Source organism: Dipteris shenzhenensis, chromosome 21, assembly GCF_047967505.1.
Source record: "Dipteris shenzhenensis isolate YYH24624 ecotype China chromosome 21, Dip_SZ_1.0, whole genome shotgun sequence".
Lineage (NCBI taxonomy): Eukaryota > Viridiplantae > Streptophyta > Polypodiopsida > Gleicheniales > Dipteridaceae > Dipteris > Dipteris shenzhenensis.
This window is the reverse complement of record NC_141616.1, coordinates 3,742,246-3,762,126: the sequence shown is the minus strand read 5'-3', so window position 1 is coordinate 3,762,126 and position 19,881 is coordinate 3,742,246. Positions and strand designations below refer to the sequence as shown.

Sequence of the window (19,881 nt, the reverse complement as noted above, 5' to 3'; positions counted from 1 at the left end):
AAATGGCTTAATGGCATGATCTAGAAGCTTGTTCCGATCTTCCTTAGGATATAGGTGTAGGCAATCGAGCCAAATACGCGTAGGTGTGAGTAATTGGGTGGTTTATTGTGCCAGAGTGTATATGGAATCGCATTGATACTGCGATGATAAGCAGGTCACGACATAGGTACTGCCTGATTGGAGTCGATGGTGAATCGAACAGTAGGAATGATGAAATTGTATGTAGGCGTCGTAATCTCTGAGTTTGCTAACGGAAATGAGGTTTTGGGCAATGTGCGGTACATAGTAGATGTTGTCGATATAAACAATGTTGCCATCAGAGAGTTCAATATGTGCACTCCCGATGCCAATTGCATTCTAAATCCCATTATCGCCAAAGCGAATTTCTATTGAGTTTGTTAATGTTCGGTAATTATGGAGCCATTCCTTTCATGAGGTAAGGTGACAAGTAGTGTCGGTGTCTGATATCCAGGTGGTATGTTGCGACTCGTTCTGATGAATGGAAGAATGATCAGAATTTTTTGATTGAGCATCATCTGCGTAGGGGAAGCAATCACGAGTGTCATGGTTTTTGCTACAAATCTGACATTGAGGTTTTACAAGATGGAAATTCCGATGGTTGGAGACATGGGTGTTTGGGCGTCCTAATGGCTTCGGTTTATAGTTTTTGAAGCGATCATTTTGTTGCTTCTGATTGGGTCTAAAACGATTCTTGGGTTTGGCATACATTGCGAGTGACACGTTGGCATACATTGCGAGTGTCGTGTCAGTATTAGAGGTAGATGGAGTCATAGAGCTGTGCATAGCGTGCTCCTATAGTATGGAAGGGATTAATGTCGAGACGGTTAAATTGGGTTTTGATGATTGTGTACAGATGAAGGATTGCCAAGACAGAGGGAGTGTGGCTAGGAGACATATAGCTTGGATTGATGGAGATAGTACCAGTCTAGAAATGGTTAGATCGTCCATGGCGGTTCACCATTTCTAAAGGAATTTAGAGGTGTCTTCTAATTCGTTCATGTGAACTTTCATTAATTTTTTTAGATTAGAGAGTTGAGATGAGACATCTTTGTGTTCATACGTCTATTTTAATTGAGTACAAATTTGATTGGGGGTGGTCAAGGTTCTCATCGATTCTTTCAGTTGATCCTCCATATACAGGAGGATTTCGAGCCTCGCATTGAGGTCTTTTTGTCTCCAGTTGTTGGCAAGATCTGCTGCCTTGGCTGGATCGTTGGGGTCAGGCATCATTGATGTGCCATCGAAAACTTGAAGCAAGTCGATTTTCTGCAGGAGGAGTTCCATCGTCATCCATCAGGGTTGATAGTTGTTGTCATTCAATTTGTTGACCTTGTAGGTTTGAGATTGTTGATTTGCCATCGTACTAGATTGTCACGATCAGTCATTCAGATTGAGGCAGGGAGAAACTCGGCTAGATTTGGGCTCCTACTGGATCGTGGATACCATGTGGAAATTTGAAGAATATAGATTGTACACAGAGAGAGTATCTGAATGTATGTTTTGATTATGTTGAACGTGTTGCTTTGTACATTGTTTGTGCTGATTTGGCATGATGACACTCAATTCTATTCACGAGCTTGTGGAATCATCGATTTTGTAAGAAGATATATGTTGCAATTGGCTATTTGAAGATGTACCTTGTTAAGAATCCTCCCAAAAGGAGTCGCATCAAAGAAAGCCATTGGAGCCTTTAGAATGCAGGTCATCAATCTATTGAAGAAGGCCTTGGAGGCTCGCAAGCCCAACATGACAACCATTTAGTTCCTTATGGCAAAGGAAAATATGCAACCAAGGGAAAGACCTACGTACACACCAATCAAAATTGGTGATGGAGTTCTAGAAGTTAGACACTCCCTTGGCTAACCAAAAGTTGCTGTAGAGTTGTGCACTAGAATACACAAGTTGCCCGAGCAACATTACTGCCATAATAATTTGCCCTTCTGCAATCTGCAAGTAGTGGAGATATGGCTTCATCCCTACCTTGCCTGACTCGATGGCCTCATTGAGAGTGCTCTCAACGGAAGCAAGAACAGAAGAAGGAGAGAGAGAGACAAAGAGCCACACAAGTTTTGGTGGGTGCAGAACCACCCTAATCTTCTTTTTCATTCATTTATATATGTGTTTGAGTATTGTACATAACTGGGGTAAAGGCACAGTGACCTTTAACCCCCACAACCTCCCACTTAAAGGACAATGTGCCTTTAAGGGAGAACGACCAGTGAGCATACTATCCAATGCCCATCAATACACGACAATACTCAAACCGCTGACTAGGTAGACTCTTCGTCAGCATATCTGCAGGGTTATCATCTGTATGAACCTTGACAAGCTCTATGCGCTTGTCCTCAAGTACCTCCCTGATGAAATGGTACCTGACCTCAATGTGTTTGGTCTTTGCATGAAAGACCGGATTCCGTGCTAGCTGAATAGCACTCATGGAATCAATATGCAATGTCAGTACACCTGTATGAATCCCCAAATCTCCCACTAGCCGATCAAGCCATATAGCCTCCTTGCAACCCTCTGTGGCTGCAACATACTCAGCCTCTGTGGTAGACAAAGTAACACACTTCTGTGCGCGAGACATCCACGACACTGCACCACCTGCAAAGGTGAACACATAACCACAAGTGGATCTCCTACTATCCACATGCCCTGCATAGTCTGAATCTGTGTACCCAAGTACACGCATGTCTCCTTTACCAAAGCAGATGCACATCTCCTTGGTACCCTTCATGTACCTCATGATGCACTTAACTGCCTCCCAATGCCTCTTTCCTGGATTAGCCATATACCGGCTAACAACTCCCACTGCAAATGCAATGTCTGGTCTAGTAGCTATCATAGCATACATAAGACTCCCAACCGCTGATGCATAAGGAACCTTGGCCATCATGGCCCTCTCCTCATCTGATTTGGGACTATCTGTATGACTCAGTTTCACATATGGAGGCAATGGAGTACTCACTGCCTTCCCCCCCTCTATATTGAAACGTTGCAATACTTTTGTAACATACTCTTTTTGTGAAAGCCAAAGGAGTTTCCTACTCCGATCACGTGTGATGCGCATACCAAGAATATGACCTGCAAGTCCCAAATCCTTCATATCAAAGGCCTCATGCAACTTGGCCTTTAATGCATCTAGCTCATAAGTATTCTTGCTAGCCAATAGCATATCATCCACATATAGTGCCAAGATTATCAGGCTATTATCCTTAGCCCTTTTAGTGTAGAGGCAGTGATCAATTTCACTCCTTCTAAAACCCTGGGACCGAATGAAAGCATCAAACTTCTGATACCATTCTCTAGGCGCTTGCTTAAGACCATAGAGACTCTTCTTTAGCTTGCAAACTAAATGCTCTTTGCCCTTTTCTTCAAAGCCTTCCAGCTGCACCATGTAAATTTCCTCATGCAAATCCCCATGCAAGAAAGCTGTCTTGACATCCATCTGCATAAGCTCCATATCCTCTGATGCCACTAGTCCAAGCATGCATCTAAGTGTGGTCATCTTCACAACCGGAGAGAATATCTCATCAAAGTCCACACCCTTCTCTTGCTTGAACCCTTTAGCAACCAAACGGGCCTTGTACCTAGGCACATCGTCACCTGTGACCTTCATTTTGTAGACCCATTTACATGGCAATGCTTTCTTTCCATGTGGCAAAGAAACCAAGTCCCAAGTCTTATTCTTCATAAGTGAACTCATCTCTGATTGCATAGCATACTCCCACTTGCGTTGATACTCACGCATCATAGCCTCTCTATAGCAAGAAGGCTCCCCGCAATCAGTAAGCATCACATAGTCTACCCCTGGAACAAACCTATCAGGCGGTCTAGACACTCTAGATGATCTTCTCAAGGGCATTTCAGCTTGCTGTCCCACTTGCATATCAGCCACATTTGGCTCATCATTTCCACCAATAGATGATCCATCATCTACCCTTGACTGTATACCTGAGGGAGTACTTGGTGGTACCATTTCTTGCACATTTGATGCATGGACAGCTTGCTGTCTATCAACATAGGCAGGTGGATTCACATCCTGGAAAGTGATTCTCCTCATTTCCACATCCCTCATGGGTGCCTTATGCATCTTCTTCTCATTGAAGACCACATCATGGCTGCGTATGATCTTCTTTGCTTCTGGATCCCAGAGACGATAGCCCATCTCTCCACTTTCACCATAACCTAGAAAGATGCATTTCCTAGACTTAGGATCTAGCTTCTTTCGAAGCTCTTTTGGCACATGTGCATATGCCTCACACCCAAATATACGCAAATGAGAGTAAGAGGGCTTCTTGCCACTCCATGCCTCTTCAGGAATACCACCATCCAAACTCTTACTAGGTGATCTATTGATCACATGCACTGCAGTCTTCATTGCCTCAGCCCAAAAACCACCAGAAAGACTTGCATTGGAAAGCATGCATTGCAACCTTTCTTGAATGGTACGGTTCATCTTTTCTGCAACTGGATTTTGCTCTGGAGTACGAGGGGATGTGAGCTCCCTCTTAATCCCACGTGTATCACAGAAATGCTGAAAGTCATGAGAGAGATACTCTCCACCATTGTCAGTCCGTAGGCATTTAAGCGTTCTACCTGACTGATTCTCAACCAAGGCCAGCCATTTCTGAAATACCTGGAACACATCACTCTTCCGAGCTATAGCATAAGCCCACACTTTCCTAGTTGCATCATCAATGAATGTCACATAGTATTCAGCCCCGCCTAATGACCGTGTAGGCATGGGACCACATACGTCTGAATGCACCAAATCAAGCATTTCAAACTCTTTCTTTCCCCTTCTTTTATGGGCTGATTTAGTCTGCTTCCCATAGAGACAGTGCTCACAAAATTCAAAATCAGAGAAACTCAAATGCGGTACATAACCCAAACGACATAAGAGTTTCATTCCATTCTGGCTCATGTGCCCCAACCTGCAATTCCACAAAGAAGTGCTTGGCTGCTCGGTTATTGCAACAACATGATCAAATACCCCTGATACATGTAAGGGATACAAAGTCCCACACTTGGCACCCCTGGCCAAAAGCATAGAGCCCTTCTGAATTTTCCAACTCTGAAAGCCAAAAGTGGTGTGAAAACCAGCATCATCTAGCTGACCCACTGAAATAAGACTCTTGGTCAACTTAGGCACATGTCTCACATGTTTCAAAACAAATGCAGACCCATTTGCAAAAGAAAACTTTATGTCACCTGCTCCCACTATGTCACATGCATAGTCATTTCCAAGATGCACACAACCTGTCTTTCCACTATCATAAGTGGAGAAGCATTCCCTATGGGGAGTAACATGGAATGAAGCACCAGAATCCAAAATCCAATCCTGGGAATATGCATCATCTGAAGTGGTAAGCAACTCTGCAGATAAAGTAGACATGAAGAGAACATGATTGTCACTATCATGTGTGACTGCATTGATCTCCTCGATCTTCACTTTTCCTTTGTCCTCCCTTGGACTCTCTTCCTTTTGATTTGCACCCCAATTTGCATTCTTTTTCTTATCCTTTTGCTCTCCTTTCAGCTTGTAGCAATCCTTTTTCATATGGCCCTTCTTGCCACAGTGGTAACACTCAATGTTTCGTGCCCTGGATTTGCTATGAGACTTCACTCTTTCTTGGGACTTCCCCCTGAACTGTGATTTGCCCCTTTGCACATTTAAGGCTGCATCCTGCTTGTTGCCATCCATAGACTTCCGTCTAATCTCCTCGGCCAACAAGCTACCCACAACATCATCAAATTTCAGTACTCCACCAGGTGCAGAGTTACTGACAGCTGTACGGAAGGTATCCCATGAGGATGGCAATGAACATAAGAGAAATATTGCCTTAGTCTCCGCATGAAAATTCATCTTCTGAGCCTGAAGCTGGCTGAAAATAATATTGAATTCATTCAAGTGAGAAGCAATGGAGACCCCTTCCTTCATCTGCAGTGCTCAAACAACCTCTTCATGAGGTAAACTTTATTAGAGGCAGTTTCCTTCTCATAAGTGGCACACAGTTTCTTCCACAAATCTTCCGTAGTTTGCTCATTTACTACTGTGAAATAAACTGACTCTGCAAGATGAAGTCTAATAGTAGACTTTGCTAATGCATCCAACTCATTCCAATCATCCTCAGACATATTTGCAGGCTTAGCTTCAATCCCTGCCAAGGGTTTAATCTGCTTCTTTTGAATAAGCGCATCCCTTATTTGTTCTTTCCACAAAGAAAAGTTTGTCCCATCAAACTTTTTAATGTTGAAAAACTCCTTTTCAGACATAAAAGAGGATGCGATGATGCAAATAAAGCAAAATCCCAAATGCTAGTGCCTCAAGAGAGAATCACACCAAATACCAGGTGCACCCAAATGTGTATGCTACAATAGAGTGAAATATCACCAAAACTCAAAGCTCAAAGCATCAAAAGATGCATCTGACTCATGTGCATATACTATGCATCCATATGAGCAAATCTGACCCAAAAGAAAACGCCAATAAGTGCCAAATGACTCAAGCATAAACACCGTCCACTGGCATATGCATCAATAATATCTCATCCAAGAGAGCATAGCACTATCAGTGCATCACCTGCAATGTGTCAAAGCTGTCCCTCAGCTTAAAATAGCATCCATGTGCAAAGCGTCCATAAAAATAGCATCCCACAAGGCAATTTGGGCCTATCAGTGCATCCAATAAGGATCGCAATGCATCCAAATGGCCTATAAATCATCCACTGCAACCCAATGCACACCACGAATGAGCGCACACTGCTCAAACTGCAACCAGAGTGATCTGCATAAGGTATGCTCAAGAAATCATAGTCCCACGGTAATGAGCGCTACTGAAAATAGAACTTGAGATGCCTCAAAACATGGGCGCCATTGCATAATCGGACTCAGCAAGAAAATCTGCAAATATCTCTCTTCTGCCAGAACTCCAAAATCCAAACCGATGAGTGAGAAATGGGAGTCAACACTTATCCACTGCCATGTGGCATAAATCTAAGGTTTCAAAACCTTAGAATGAAAAATGCATAACAGAGAGACGAAATCGAATACACAGAGATCTATAACTCTGAAAATCCTCCACCGAATTGCGCAAGAACTGACAGGTAGGGGTTTTTGGGCGTCCGGAACGCAATGGGACAGACGGTTTTGGAAACCGTGGTCTCAATCACTGGGTCCAACACACGGACTGAAAAACGTTTTTGGAAACAGAGCTGTTTGTAAACTCCACCGGAGTGCGAATGATGAGCAACATAGAAGTTTTAGGACCTCCTGAGTCCACCGGAACTGACAGATCTGCAAATGGTTGCTCCAAACTTGAGTTCCAACACCCGGGCAAAAAACGCAGGAACTGACACAGTGAGTCAGAAATCCAATGAAATGATCCCAGATTCAAGAATGAAGGTGTTTCCAAGCTCCTGAAGTGAAGTGGATACCAAAAGCATGTAATAGTTGCCTCTACAAGTCAATACGGAGTCTCTGTCATCGAACGGAACAGGGAAAAGCTCAAAAAACGACTTTTTCTTTGAAAGCTCTTAACAGGCTCTCAAAACCACTTCGCAAAGCCAAAGTGACTTTTCCAAATGTTCCTCCAAGGTCTCTGCACACTCGGATGCAAGTAAAGTCACCCACAAAGCTTCCCACAGAGCTTCTCCTTCCTCTCACAGAGCTGCTGAGCTTCAAGCATTCACGCACGCTCAGCTAGATCACCGGGCTCTGATACCAGTTGAGAGTGCTCTCAACGGAAGCAAGAACGGAAGAAGGAGAGAGAGAGAGAGAGAGCCACATAAGTTTTGGTGGGTGCAGAACCACCCTAATCTTCTTTTTCATTCATTTATATATGTGTTTGAGTATTGTACATAACTCGGGTAAAGGCACAGTGACCTTTAACCCCCACACTCATCTTGTACGAGCTGCGTCAAACTTGGCAATAATTTTGGCTCATTCTCCTCCTGTAATCTCTTTTGAATATTAGATAATTCGTTCACAGTTCCAATTCTAGCTTCACAAGTTGCTCCTACCTCATCAGCACCATTGTGCAATGCCTCTTTGTGGGTTGAGACTACTTGCTCAAATACATCACATGCCATCAACAAATAGTCATAGGTGACTTGCTTGATCATTAGGGGAGAATTGGGGACTCAAAAGGGCCTCATAAGAATGGATTAGGGAATGCTTAGTGGGCTAATGCAAGGGGCTTGGAGGGTCCCAAAGAGGCCTAACCAGCCCAACCTAGGTGGGTTAAGCCTACATTTGAGCCCACCTCTTCCCCCATCAATGAGGGGAGGGGGCCACTTTTTGGAATTTGAATTTCAAATTTTGAATCTCCCTCCCTCCCTCTCTCTCTCTCTCCCTCCCTCCCTCCCTCTGTCTCCCTCCCTCCCTACCTCCTCCTCCCTCTCCCTCTCCCTCTCCCTCTCCCTCCCTCCTCCTCTCCCCTCCTCCGTCTTGCTTCTCCTCCTCCCTCCTCCCTCTCCCCTCCTCCTCCTTCTGGCTCCTCCTCCCTCCTTCCTCTTCCCTCCTTCTCTAGCCGCCCAGGATCCCTCTCCTTTGCTCCTCCCTTCTGCAGAATCTCTCCCCTCCTCCTCCCTCTTGTAGCATCTCTCCCCTCCTCCTCCCTTCTACAACAGCTCCTTCCTTCCCTTCTACACCTGTCGCCCTACTCTTCTCCTCCTCTTCCTCTTGCCCTCATCTGCTTCTCCTCCTCCCTCTTCCTTGCTACTCTTTCCCTCTCACTGCTCCATCTTTGCCAGCTCTCCCCTACATTTTAGCCTACATCACTGATACCTCTCTGTAAGTACTCATGGCACCATTTGAGGACATATCCAACAAGTACCATGTGAACCTACAACTAGAGGCAGAATATGCAAGCACGTGTTCTTTGGGATATATTGGAACTCCTCAAAGTGTGCTCCACAGTCTTCAATTGTAAGGAAAGAAGCATCTTGATCTTTGGGTGGATGGAAACTTGTATCCTTTCTTGGGGGGGTCACTCATCATATGTAACCCTATCACGTGAGTTCAACAGAAGGATTTTTTTTATTTCTAAAATTTACAGAAATAAATATACATAAGGGACTATTTAAAATAAGTTTGGAAAAAATTTACAGATTTGTATAGAAAAGGGGTACATTTTATTAATGAAATTTTTTACAGATAAGGGACTTTAAATATAGGCCTTGAACGCACGTGATATAGAGGGTTTATACATAGTGACCCCCCCGAGTATCCTTTAGACCCTGCCACCCAAAAGAGTCCTCCTTTTCATACAGTACATGATTTTGTTCGGTTTGTTAGCAAGGGACATGCTAGATTGCTCGATTATTATAGTCGATTGAACCATTCTCAGACATTGGTTATGCAAGCAAGCGAGTTGCAGAGAGCCCAAGCAGAAGAACGTGCACATTTGGAAAATATTACTATTCTGGCAATGCATAATAGTATGCAGGATCTCTAATTGCAAAACAAAGAACTCAGTGACAAAGCACATGCACTAGACTTAGAGCGACATGAATTTGAAGAATCAATCTAGAAGCTTGCTGAAAGCAAACAAGGTTTGGAAAGGTCTATCTATGGCCAAGTTCAACGTGCTGTGGAGAAGGAACGAGAGAAGTCGATAGAATGAGTACAAAAGTTAAAGGGAACACCTTTAGGACTGAAGGAGAGGAAAAGACAAATGCAATCTATGGATGCATTGTCAACCAATAGTGGTGCCCGAAAGAGGAGAATACAGGTTGCAAGGTTAGTTTCCCAAATTTTCAATGAAATTTCTTACCCCAAAATATTTGTGGTGTTGCATTCTTTCCACTAAGACTCATTTGTACTCTACTTTAGGAATTTCATGGAGGATGTGATGGGAACAAAGGAAATGGATGATAGTGATCCTTCATATGTTCTAAGAAGTTTAATAAAGCCAAGTGATGTCATGGAAGTATTGAAGGACCCTAGACAAAAAGGGCTACATAAACAAGTTGCTAGAGAGGTAATGAAGGATTTCAAGGGCCTCGTCCAAGCAAAGGAGGTGCTTGGAGCTTGTGATGATGCTGGTGTAAGTCGTGAAGCTTACAACTCTATTTTTAAAATTTTCAAGTCTGCTATGGAGGAAAAGTATAAGATATCTACAATGCCATTGCCAACATTGTGGTTTGTAAGGCTTGCATGTCAAGAAACAAACCAATGTGCTAAAGAAAAGCTTGGTGGATGCCATTGTGTAAGTGGCACAATGAGTTGGAAGAGTAAAAAGAAATCTAGTGTCCAAATGTTTGAGATGAATGCTTTCAATAATGTTTACGTGGATGTAGAGAATTTGCAGAGAGCCATGGTCAAATTCTATGGGACGAGAGAAGAAGGTAAGAGAAATTCCCTCTTCATATTCAACTTTATTTCTTCTCATTTTGATATCCTTACTGATTCTCTTTCATTGTATAGATGGCAAGCTAGTATTTGTTATAAACATGGATGAAGCTCAGTTGGTAAAAGAGCACAAGCTAGAGAGGGTGAGCATTTGTATTATGAACGACACCTTGCGTTTTGCTCAAGGGGATGAGGAAGTTGAGCAGGGTTTCTCAGTCCAATCTAATAAGGACATATGGTGGCTTGTAGCCTTTGAGACCCCAAAGAGTGCCACGAGACATTGAAGTGGGTTTTGGAGAGAACCGGCATCCCGTCGATATTCGAAGACAAGAGGCAGGGCAAATGTTAATTGTGGATGGGCATGGAATGTTCCAAGTTGAATAGCATCTAGCTGGTGATTTGAAGACCCTCAAGTGCTTGTATGGTTGTGATACAGGTGCAGATGCAAAATGGACATGCTTGTATTGCACCCACTCTCAGAAAATGCAAAAGGGAAGCCTACAGTGGAAAAATGGCATCCTTTCTTACAACCAAAGTGCAGCCCCTGATCGTCACAAAAAGGATCCTAAGTGGGATCCCATTCTACCAATTCCATTGGAGTGGGTACATGTGTACTTTGCATGATGAACTGCGTATACTTGATAAGTTACTCTATCTCCATCTAGTTTATGCTTGGAATTTGAGGCCATAGCAAGTATCTACACAATGCATTGCAAAAGCTGAAGAACTACTCTTACTAATGGGACTTCATGGAGGCAACGTGAAGCTTAAGCAGGACAAGAAACAATCAGAAAAGACACAAAATCTTTCTACTAAAGTGTCCATGCATGGAGGAAAGGCAAGGAGGTTCTTGTCCAACCAAAATGCTGATAAAAAAACATACGTTGGCTCAAAGCACCCTAGGTTAGGAGTACTGGAAAGATTTGTGTGAGTGCACCACAAATCAAGCTTCACATCAGCGAATTGCTACTTTGAGAGCAAAACTGTGGACAAAGCTTGATGCATTTATAAAGTTGCTTAGACAAGGTCAAACAGATGAAATTTATTATGAGAGATTCAAGACAGCATTGGGAGAATTTATATCATTGATGGTAGAAGCATGGAGGGAGTCACATATTACACATTACATGGTAATCCTCCTTAGGTTGAAATTTTGTGCTGTAAACTTGAGTCAGATTATGTTTCTAATACAATGTTTTTCTTTACAGTATATTCTTTACGCACATGCACCATGGTTTGTGGAGCAATGGGGCCCTCTGTCCATTTGGAATACTCAAGGAATGGAGAAATCACACTATAGAGCAAAGGCATCATACTTTAAGAATACAAGGCATGGGGGTGGTATCGCACGAAACAATGCACTACACGAAATGTTCGATTGGTTTTATAGATGTCTAGAGGCTAGGACTCTCAAGCGCGATAAGGTAGAGGTCTCAAGTCTCGCAGAAGCGGTTCAACATGTCTAAAAGACAAGGAGATGTGCTGCTTGGAAGTCCTCAGCAGGGAGCCAAGGGGTTGCGCTTTGGTTGCAACGTAGAGTAAGACAGGGGAGGCGTTGGATCCTAAGAGAGCCCCAAATGTAAAATGTTTGATGAATAAAGTTAACACTATTTTGAGTCAATTATAGATTCCAAAATTCACAAATTTGTTTGGAAATTATAGAAGTGCATGTGCGACATGGCAGGGCAGAGGGGTGAGTGGGTTGGGAGGGAGGGTCGTGAAGCTTAAGTATTACCGAACTAGCCACAAAAGACTGGGAGGGGAGGAGGTGCACTCAAAAAACCCTAATTTAAACAAAAAACCCTAAAGTGCTTTAAAAAAGACTATAGAAAGCAGTTCAAAACCCTAAAATCCCTCATTTCTATGGCACGAGTTAAACAACTGTTAGACCCAGTGGATGCCATTTAGATGCTACCCGTTGTCCTCCTCACAATGCCATGGCCTCCAAACACACTACAAGCCCCAGTGGCCAAGAGGGCAATGGTCACTAAGGATTTAAAGGCGGTTCTCATCATCAGGAGTCCAAGCAACGTGAGTCCCCACCATTCGACTCTCATGGGGGATCCCAGGGATCTCAGCACCATGAGGAATCCCAGCATAATGAAGGATCCAAGCACAATGAGGGGTCCTCTTACTCCTTCCACAACTAATCGTGGAAATAGAGAGGTCTCCCGAGAGAGGCAAAATAGTCCAGTCAATCCTGATCAACTACCCCTCCCTCCTCCATGGGGTCCTGACATGGGGCATCTAGACCAACAAGGGGAGCAAGAAAGGCAAAGAGAGGAGATGGAGAGATTACAAGGGCCACAACAAGAGGAAGTATTTGGCGGGCTCGCAGATATAATGAGCCTTGGCCCCAATCCTCCAACCAAGCAGACTGCACGGAAGAGCACCATCAACCCTTTGTGCCTCGAGATCATGATCAGATATGAGGAGCCTCTAGTACGAGCTGAGCAAGAGCCTCAGCTTGCTGTCTCACAGCCTCATGAAAAGGAAACGAGACCAAGGACAAAGTAGACCCCTAGGCACGAGAGGCCACCTCAAATGACCCAGCAGACATAGAAAGAGTCTAAAGAGGTGGTTGCAAGGGAGGAGAGGCGAAAGAGGTTCAAAGCGGACAAGCGGCCATGGAGCCATGTCCAAAGGCTAGTGCAGGGTCCCCTAAAGATTAAGAGGCACAAAAAATCAGGAGTGAAGGCACTTCAAGAGATCCGCAAGTTCCAAACCACTGTGGACAATCTCATTCCCCGTGCACCTTCCAGCGTGTTGTACGTGAAATAGCACAGCATTACAAGAGTAATGTGCATTTCACTTCAGGCGCTCTGGGAGCAATTCAGGAGACAATGGAGCAGATGACAGTATGTCTTTTTGAAGATGCGAACTTATGTGCTATCCATGCCAAAAGAGTAATAGTGATGGACAAGGATCTTGCACTCGCCAAGCGCATCTGCTCTGATCCCTCCCTTAGGCCCTAGATGTTGTTTAGGTTCATTTGGTGTAACCTAAATCATTTTGCAAATCTCTGCTCTTTGAGGCCAATGAATAAAATATATTTTTATGTTCTATTACTTTTCCCATGCTATTATACATGTTACGTAATGCTTTCCATCAGTTTATGCAAGTTCAGTGTGAATTTGAGTGGTCAAATGATGTTTTTTCATCGCACGGTAGAAGGCAAATGTGTTCGGCATCGTGCGGGGAGCCCAAAAGTGACAAAACCCGCTATGGCGCATATGGGGCTTGTTTGACCAAGGGCGTGTATGGGGCCTGTTTGACTTAGTCAAACAGGCCCCATATGCGCCATAGCAGGTTTTGCCATTTTTGGGCTCCCCACGTGATGCCGAACACATTTGCCTTCTGCCGCGCGATGAGATTCTTACTAGATTGCTCTTTTCCTTGTATGATTGCATTGTTCTTATGTCTACCATGCTGTAATCCATGCCTTCAAGTTGTGGTGTTGCAATGCATTGAAGATGGCCATAGCTTGATGCCGTCCTTAGAGTAATGTACTTGGCATTATACCAATAGATATTTTTCTGTTTCAAAGTAGAGGACTTCTCTCCAGCATGCATTTGCCTGCCTAAATCCTCATGAATGGTAGTAAACTTACCTAAGAAGTACTCGACTAGTTCCCACTCCTCAAAGTCTGAAGGAAATACATTTGCTATGCACAAGTGCTATTTCAAAATACAATTTCAAACTCATTACATTGGTTTTATTTCAAAATACAATTTCAAGTTGACTCATTACACTTTAAAATCTTACACAAAATGCAGACTTACAATGCGATGGTATTGTCGATTGATTACTTGATGAAGGAAGGCGCATGTCCTTCCCCATGTAGATGTGTTGCACCTTTGCAAGCAATCCTTTCTTCCCAAGCTTGAACTTCATGATGCGGGCCTTCCATTCATGCAAAAGATCACCTCTTTTGCTCTTGGGAAGCTTATGTGGACCCTTGGCAGATCCTCTCATGACTATCCAATCATTCAAGCTATAGGTACAAGGCACCCATTCACCCAGTGCATTTTTGCTCCTGTGGGACACAACATACATGTATGGTCTCCTGACCATGCTTGTACAGAGGTCACAATAGCAAAAGTGGACTAGAAAGTGCAGCTTGGAGGAAGAGAGCAGCTCCGATAGAGGGAGAAAGAGGGAGAAGGTATAGAGGGTGCAACTGAAGCTTGAGAGAAGCTCCAAGAGGTGCTGTAGCTAGGAATGGAGGGAGAAAGAGTAGAGGGGGATGAGCAGCTACTCCAGGAGGTGTTGTAGCTGGGAATGGAGGGAGAAAGAGTAGAGGGGGATGAGTAGCCACTACAGGAGATACTGTAGCTAGGAATGGAGGAAGAAAGAGCAGAGGGGGATGAGCAGCTACTGCTGTAGGAGGTGATGTAGCTAGGGGTGGTGAGAGAATGAGCAGCTACTACAGGAGGTGCTGGAGAGGGAGAAACACAGTGGACTAGAGCAGGAGGGGACAGAGAAGATGCCAAATGCATTCCTACATTTGAAAAATGGAGGGAGAATGGAGCTGGACTAGAGAAGAGGAGGGGGCAGGTCTGTAACAAGCTGAGAAGGGGGAAAAATTTGCCCAGAAGGGCCCACCACCTCTTGAATGACTTGTAGGTTTGTTTGGGGGAGGTGCATATGGGAGAAGGGTTAAGCATGGGTTGAGGAGGGGGGGGAATGGTTTGAGTGGTCCCTGGCGTAAGAGGAGTAGCCAATAGAGGTTGTTTGCAGGTCTACCCACCCTCCACCTCAACATGGCATTGCCCCACAAAAAGGAGCACTCCCATTGGTATACCTTAAATACCTCACTAATCCTTTGAAATTAGGAAACACTAATTGGTGGAGACCCTAATTCTCCCCTAATGCTCCCCATCTTGCATGACCTGTTTGAGAACATCAAGGCAAAATCATCAATATAGGGAGGATGATATATAATCCAAGCTTTCAATTCTATTGCTATAAATCACCATTGCAAGGACTTGAGGCATGATTGTTGTGGCTACGCAATCTGGGTTTTCGCATTTACTTCCCGATGTTCACTTCTACGTTTAAATAAAACTTCTCTATTGAGCACAAATTATTGAGCTGTGCAGGAAAACACCTAGAATGGTATACAAAGATGACAAATATTCAATCTGATGCATCACTAAAACAACTGTTTTATCTTTGAGTGCTGCCATTACACAATCCTGGTTAATAAATCACTTAGCTGGAAATAGCACAATTAGGATAACCAGCTTGCAGAAAGTGAATGAGGAAGTACATGGAAGAGAATGGCAGATGTCTCTGCATCAACGGCATGGAATGGATCATCTAGGAGGTAGATATCTGCATCATTGTATAGTGCCCTAGCCAACTAAACTCGTTGTTTTTGGCCACCGCTTAGGTCAATTCCTCTCTCTCCAATTAGTGTGAGGTCTCCGTGGCTGAGATGCTCCATATCTTCTTCTAGTGCACACACACGTAATATGCCATTGTATATAGAAAACCGAGAGATTGTGCATGAATACGAATTGTATTGAATTGGTTGGATGTGAATACGTTTGTAGATGTAGGTGTCTCGATCAGGAGCGGTTGCACCTCTTCGAATCACCGTGAGTGTGTGTGAGTAGACTTATGAAGTCTTACTTCCAATACTCCCCCATGAGATGAAAAGTCTACGACTACTAAAGTATGGAAAAGATTGTGTATACGTTCACCGGTTTTATTTTGGGGATGAGTCCGATTTTATTTTGGAGGTGAGTCGCCAAATATATGTGTGTGATTGTTGCAATTCAACCAGGATCAATGTGTACATGAATGGTGCGTAGAAGAGCCAAGTTCTTCTTATTTGTCTTCCTCCTAGCTTGACTACATCTTAATAAATGTAGCTGTACAGAATAGACTTTTTCGTTACATTGAGCATATGTACCTTTTCTCCCCCTCAATGGGATGAAAAAGTATATGGATATCAAAGTACCAGCTTCATCTCGTCCATCGTTGGCGATTGCTTGAGCGGCATGTTTTTCTTCGGGATCCTCCATAAGGTCAACTATATGCAAGACATGCAGACTAGCTTGTGTGCGTACTTCTGCGCCATATACATCATGTTCATTGCAGTCATGATTGTGACCTCTACTGATTTCATCTTCATTCGATTGATAGGCCTTCGGTTCTTCATTCTCAACGCCATTTTTAGATGTGTCATCGACGTAAACTACGGTGTCTCCAGCATGAACTGCACCGTATTGAGCATCTAGGGTATCTATTTGCTCGAGGGAAGTAGCGCCAGCGATGATTGAACCAAAGCCGACCAAATGGTTCCACCATATGCGGAAGCATTTGAGGAGGCGGAGCAATAAAACATCAGCCTTCATCTTTACCCGTGGACACGGAAAATATTATTTCCTGCGCTTCATTTTCACTCGTGGGTGAGGGAAGACGGGCAGGGTTGTAAATGTCGTAAAGTAATTGTCGTCGGGCACATTTCTCTTAGTATTGACGTGTTGTTGCATCCCGATTTGATCAACCTTCACATCTGGTGCAGGATCGTTGATTGCTGGGCCGATTATAATTTGCAAATCCTTTTGATAGTCTTCATGGACTACGGCCAGATCATGGTCTTCAGGCTTGTGCGTAGATATTTGCTGTGCTACATCTTCCGTAGGCAGGTCCGTGTTGTCTGCCTGAAATTTTCCCTTGCAATCTTTGTTGCATGGAGGCATGGTTTCCTCCTGCATTTGGATTGTATCCATTGTCTCGGACTATTGCATTGACTCGAGCTCCCTTTGTCTGGTCAGACGTAGATAAGGAGGGTGGAGTGATTTCTCCTCCATCAGCGAGGTCTATATTTTCTCGCGACTTGGTCTATGTTTTCTTGAGAGTTCCTCACAATTCTGAGGAAGGGAAGGCAGGAAAGAATTTGCTGCCATAAGAGCGGAAAGCATGGCTGGTTTGGACCCATGCAGGCTCTGATACCATATGGAAAACAGAGAGATTGAGCGTGAATACGAATTGTATTGAATTGGTTGGACGTGAATACATTTGTAGATGTAGGTGTGTCGATCAGGACACCGTGAGTGTGTGCGAGTAGACTTATGAAGTCTTACTTCCAATATTGTAAGATTTCCAAATAATGTGTTGTCCCTAATGGTCATGGTCTGGATCGGTTTGAGACACATAAGCAATGGTGCCACACAACTTCACCTGGAAAGAGTGAGCACCGTCCATGTTACGTTAACACAGTGTTTTAGCATACTTAGAAATGCATGCCAATCACCAAACACCTACATCACCGGCCAATTTGGGAAATTCGCCTAAGGGATAAAAGAAGTGTGGATTTCCCTGAACCGACTGCACCGCAGATAGCAACCTTTTGTTCACGCTTCACGACTAGGTTGATGTTGTTGAGATTGGGTTTAGAGATTTCAGGATTCCAGCTTAGAACGGCTCAGAGTTGCTACAAGCGCTTCCGTAGATACCTCCTCCATCTGCAAGAACTTTAAGCGGGGAATGGATACCTGGGCCTCAATGATTCCAGCAAGCACCTCCGGGGTCATTCGAATCGGTTCCTGAATCATCTTGAAAGTCACCAACACTAAGAAAACAATGCTGGAAGGAACCTTCACTTTGAGGAAGAGGCAAGCCACGAAGACTGAGCATGCCAAGCTTATCGGCATGATCCAGTAGAGAATGGTGATGTAGTTTTGCTTGTGTTGAATATGAGAAAGCCAGGTAAACTCAAGGTCTCTTTTCTGTTGGATGAAAGCCAGGAATTTGTCCTCCCATGCCTGCAACTTGATCACTTTGATGCCCTTCAGTATCTCCATCTTGGCTTGAAGTCTCTCATCTTGAGTACGCTTGTACTTTCGTTGAAATTCTTTCATGGATTTCATCAAAGGCATGAGGAAAAGGAGGACAGCCACAACCAGGATCGGAAAGCAGGAAGTACAGCAAGGCCGACCACCGCGAAAACTATGCCCAACCCTGCTAGGATATACAGTGGAATCAGCCAGATCCAATGCAATCTCAAGGCAAGATCGCGGAGGCGAATTGCGTCGACAGATATGAAATTCAGAATCTCTCCAGAGGTATACTGGTGCTTGCTCGTGTGAGACATATGCAGCACCTTCTCATAAACCGCACCCATGATCACCGACTGCAGTTTCGCTCCCATGACTCAGCTAGCACCATAGTACCAATGTCTGTGGGCGAGATTATCTACGAGCTTGACGAGCAGCTGGGAGAGGAGCAGCAGGAGGCCTTGATCCCGGAAGCGCACAACATAGTCGAGGAAGAAGTAGACGAAGATGGGGCTGGAGAGGACGCCGAGAGCTTTAAAGAGGGAAAAGAGAGCGGTGGAGAGGAGGTCGTGCCAGAGGAGGAGGGAGTGGGAGGAGTTGTGGAGGAGGAGGAAGCGAGAGAGGAGGGAGTGGGAGGAGGAGGGGGGAGGGAGGGAAGTCGGAGGGGAGGAGGGGACGGGAGTGGGAGAAGAGGAGGAGGGGGGAGACTAAGGAGAGGAAGACGAAGGAGGAGGAAGAGGAGGAAAGGTAGTCGGGAGTAGGAACATGCTCAGTCATGCTTCTAGGTTGGAGAGGAGCAGGAGTGTGACTTTCTAGGTGTCACAAAGAAGGAGCTCTTGGATGGCGGCTTGGAGGGAGAGGAGGTGGAAAGACAAGAGGCAGGCTTTGGGGCTAAGGAGGAGATAGAAGGTCAATGGAATGGAGGAGATGTAAGGTCACCTTCGTGAGGAAGGAGGACATGGAAGGTTAATGGAATGAAAAGAGATGGAAGGTCTCAAAGCCATGGGTTAAAACTTGGCCAAAATTTCAAAATCCAATCCAAGTATGGAAGATGAATTGATTAGCAATTTAAGAATCAAAGATCCACCTTCAGATGGGGAGTTGTTGAGGATGGCCATGCATCTTTGCCTGTGCAAAGCACGGGTTCAGTACTTGTCTCCTTTTACTCAATCCCATCTCTCCCTTTCATTGACTTCAAAAAACACACATAGGTAGTTTCTTTTAGCACATAGATAGCTCGTCTTGCTTGAGAGATATTAACAAGTCATGTTACGTATATATTATGTTGCTTGACAGCATAGTAGTAATGTTTTTTTTTCTCCAAAGAACATAGTAGTAATGTTAGCATGTACTTATTATGTATAATATTATGTACACATGGGCACTACAATATTTATATCTAAAGCCCTAATAGAACGTCTTTATTAGAAAAACTAATTCCTCATGTTAAATGTCCCTAGTGTGAAACGAGTGGCAAGCCATTGAGTAAATCTTTCCTATTTATTATGTGAGAAGTTTCTTCTTAAAGGAAATAACAATTGATCTTAAATTCTGAAACATAACAATTCTCATATTGTTTAATTTATTTTTGATTAATAGTTGGAAAAGCATTTCTCTTCACGACAATCAAATAATGAAAAAATCATAGAAATTTAAAGCACTTGTGGCTATTGAGTTATAACATCTTGTGACTCTTGAGTTTTTGGGATTTTGT

The 19,881-nt window shown here is 43.9% G+C and overlaps 1 pseudogene; it reads right to left on the bottom strand.

Moving 5' to 3' along the window:
* Positions 1–1,586: 1,586 nt before the first annotated feature.
* LOC147888380 (ABC transporter C family member 8-like) lies at positions 1,587–18,739 on the bottom strand (annotated as a pseudogene).
* Positions 18,740–19,881: the final 1,142 nt, after the last annotated feature.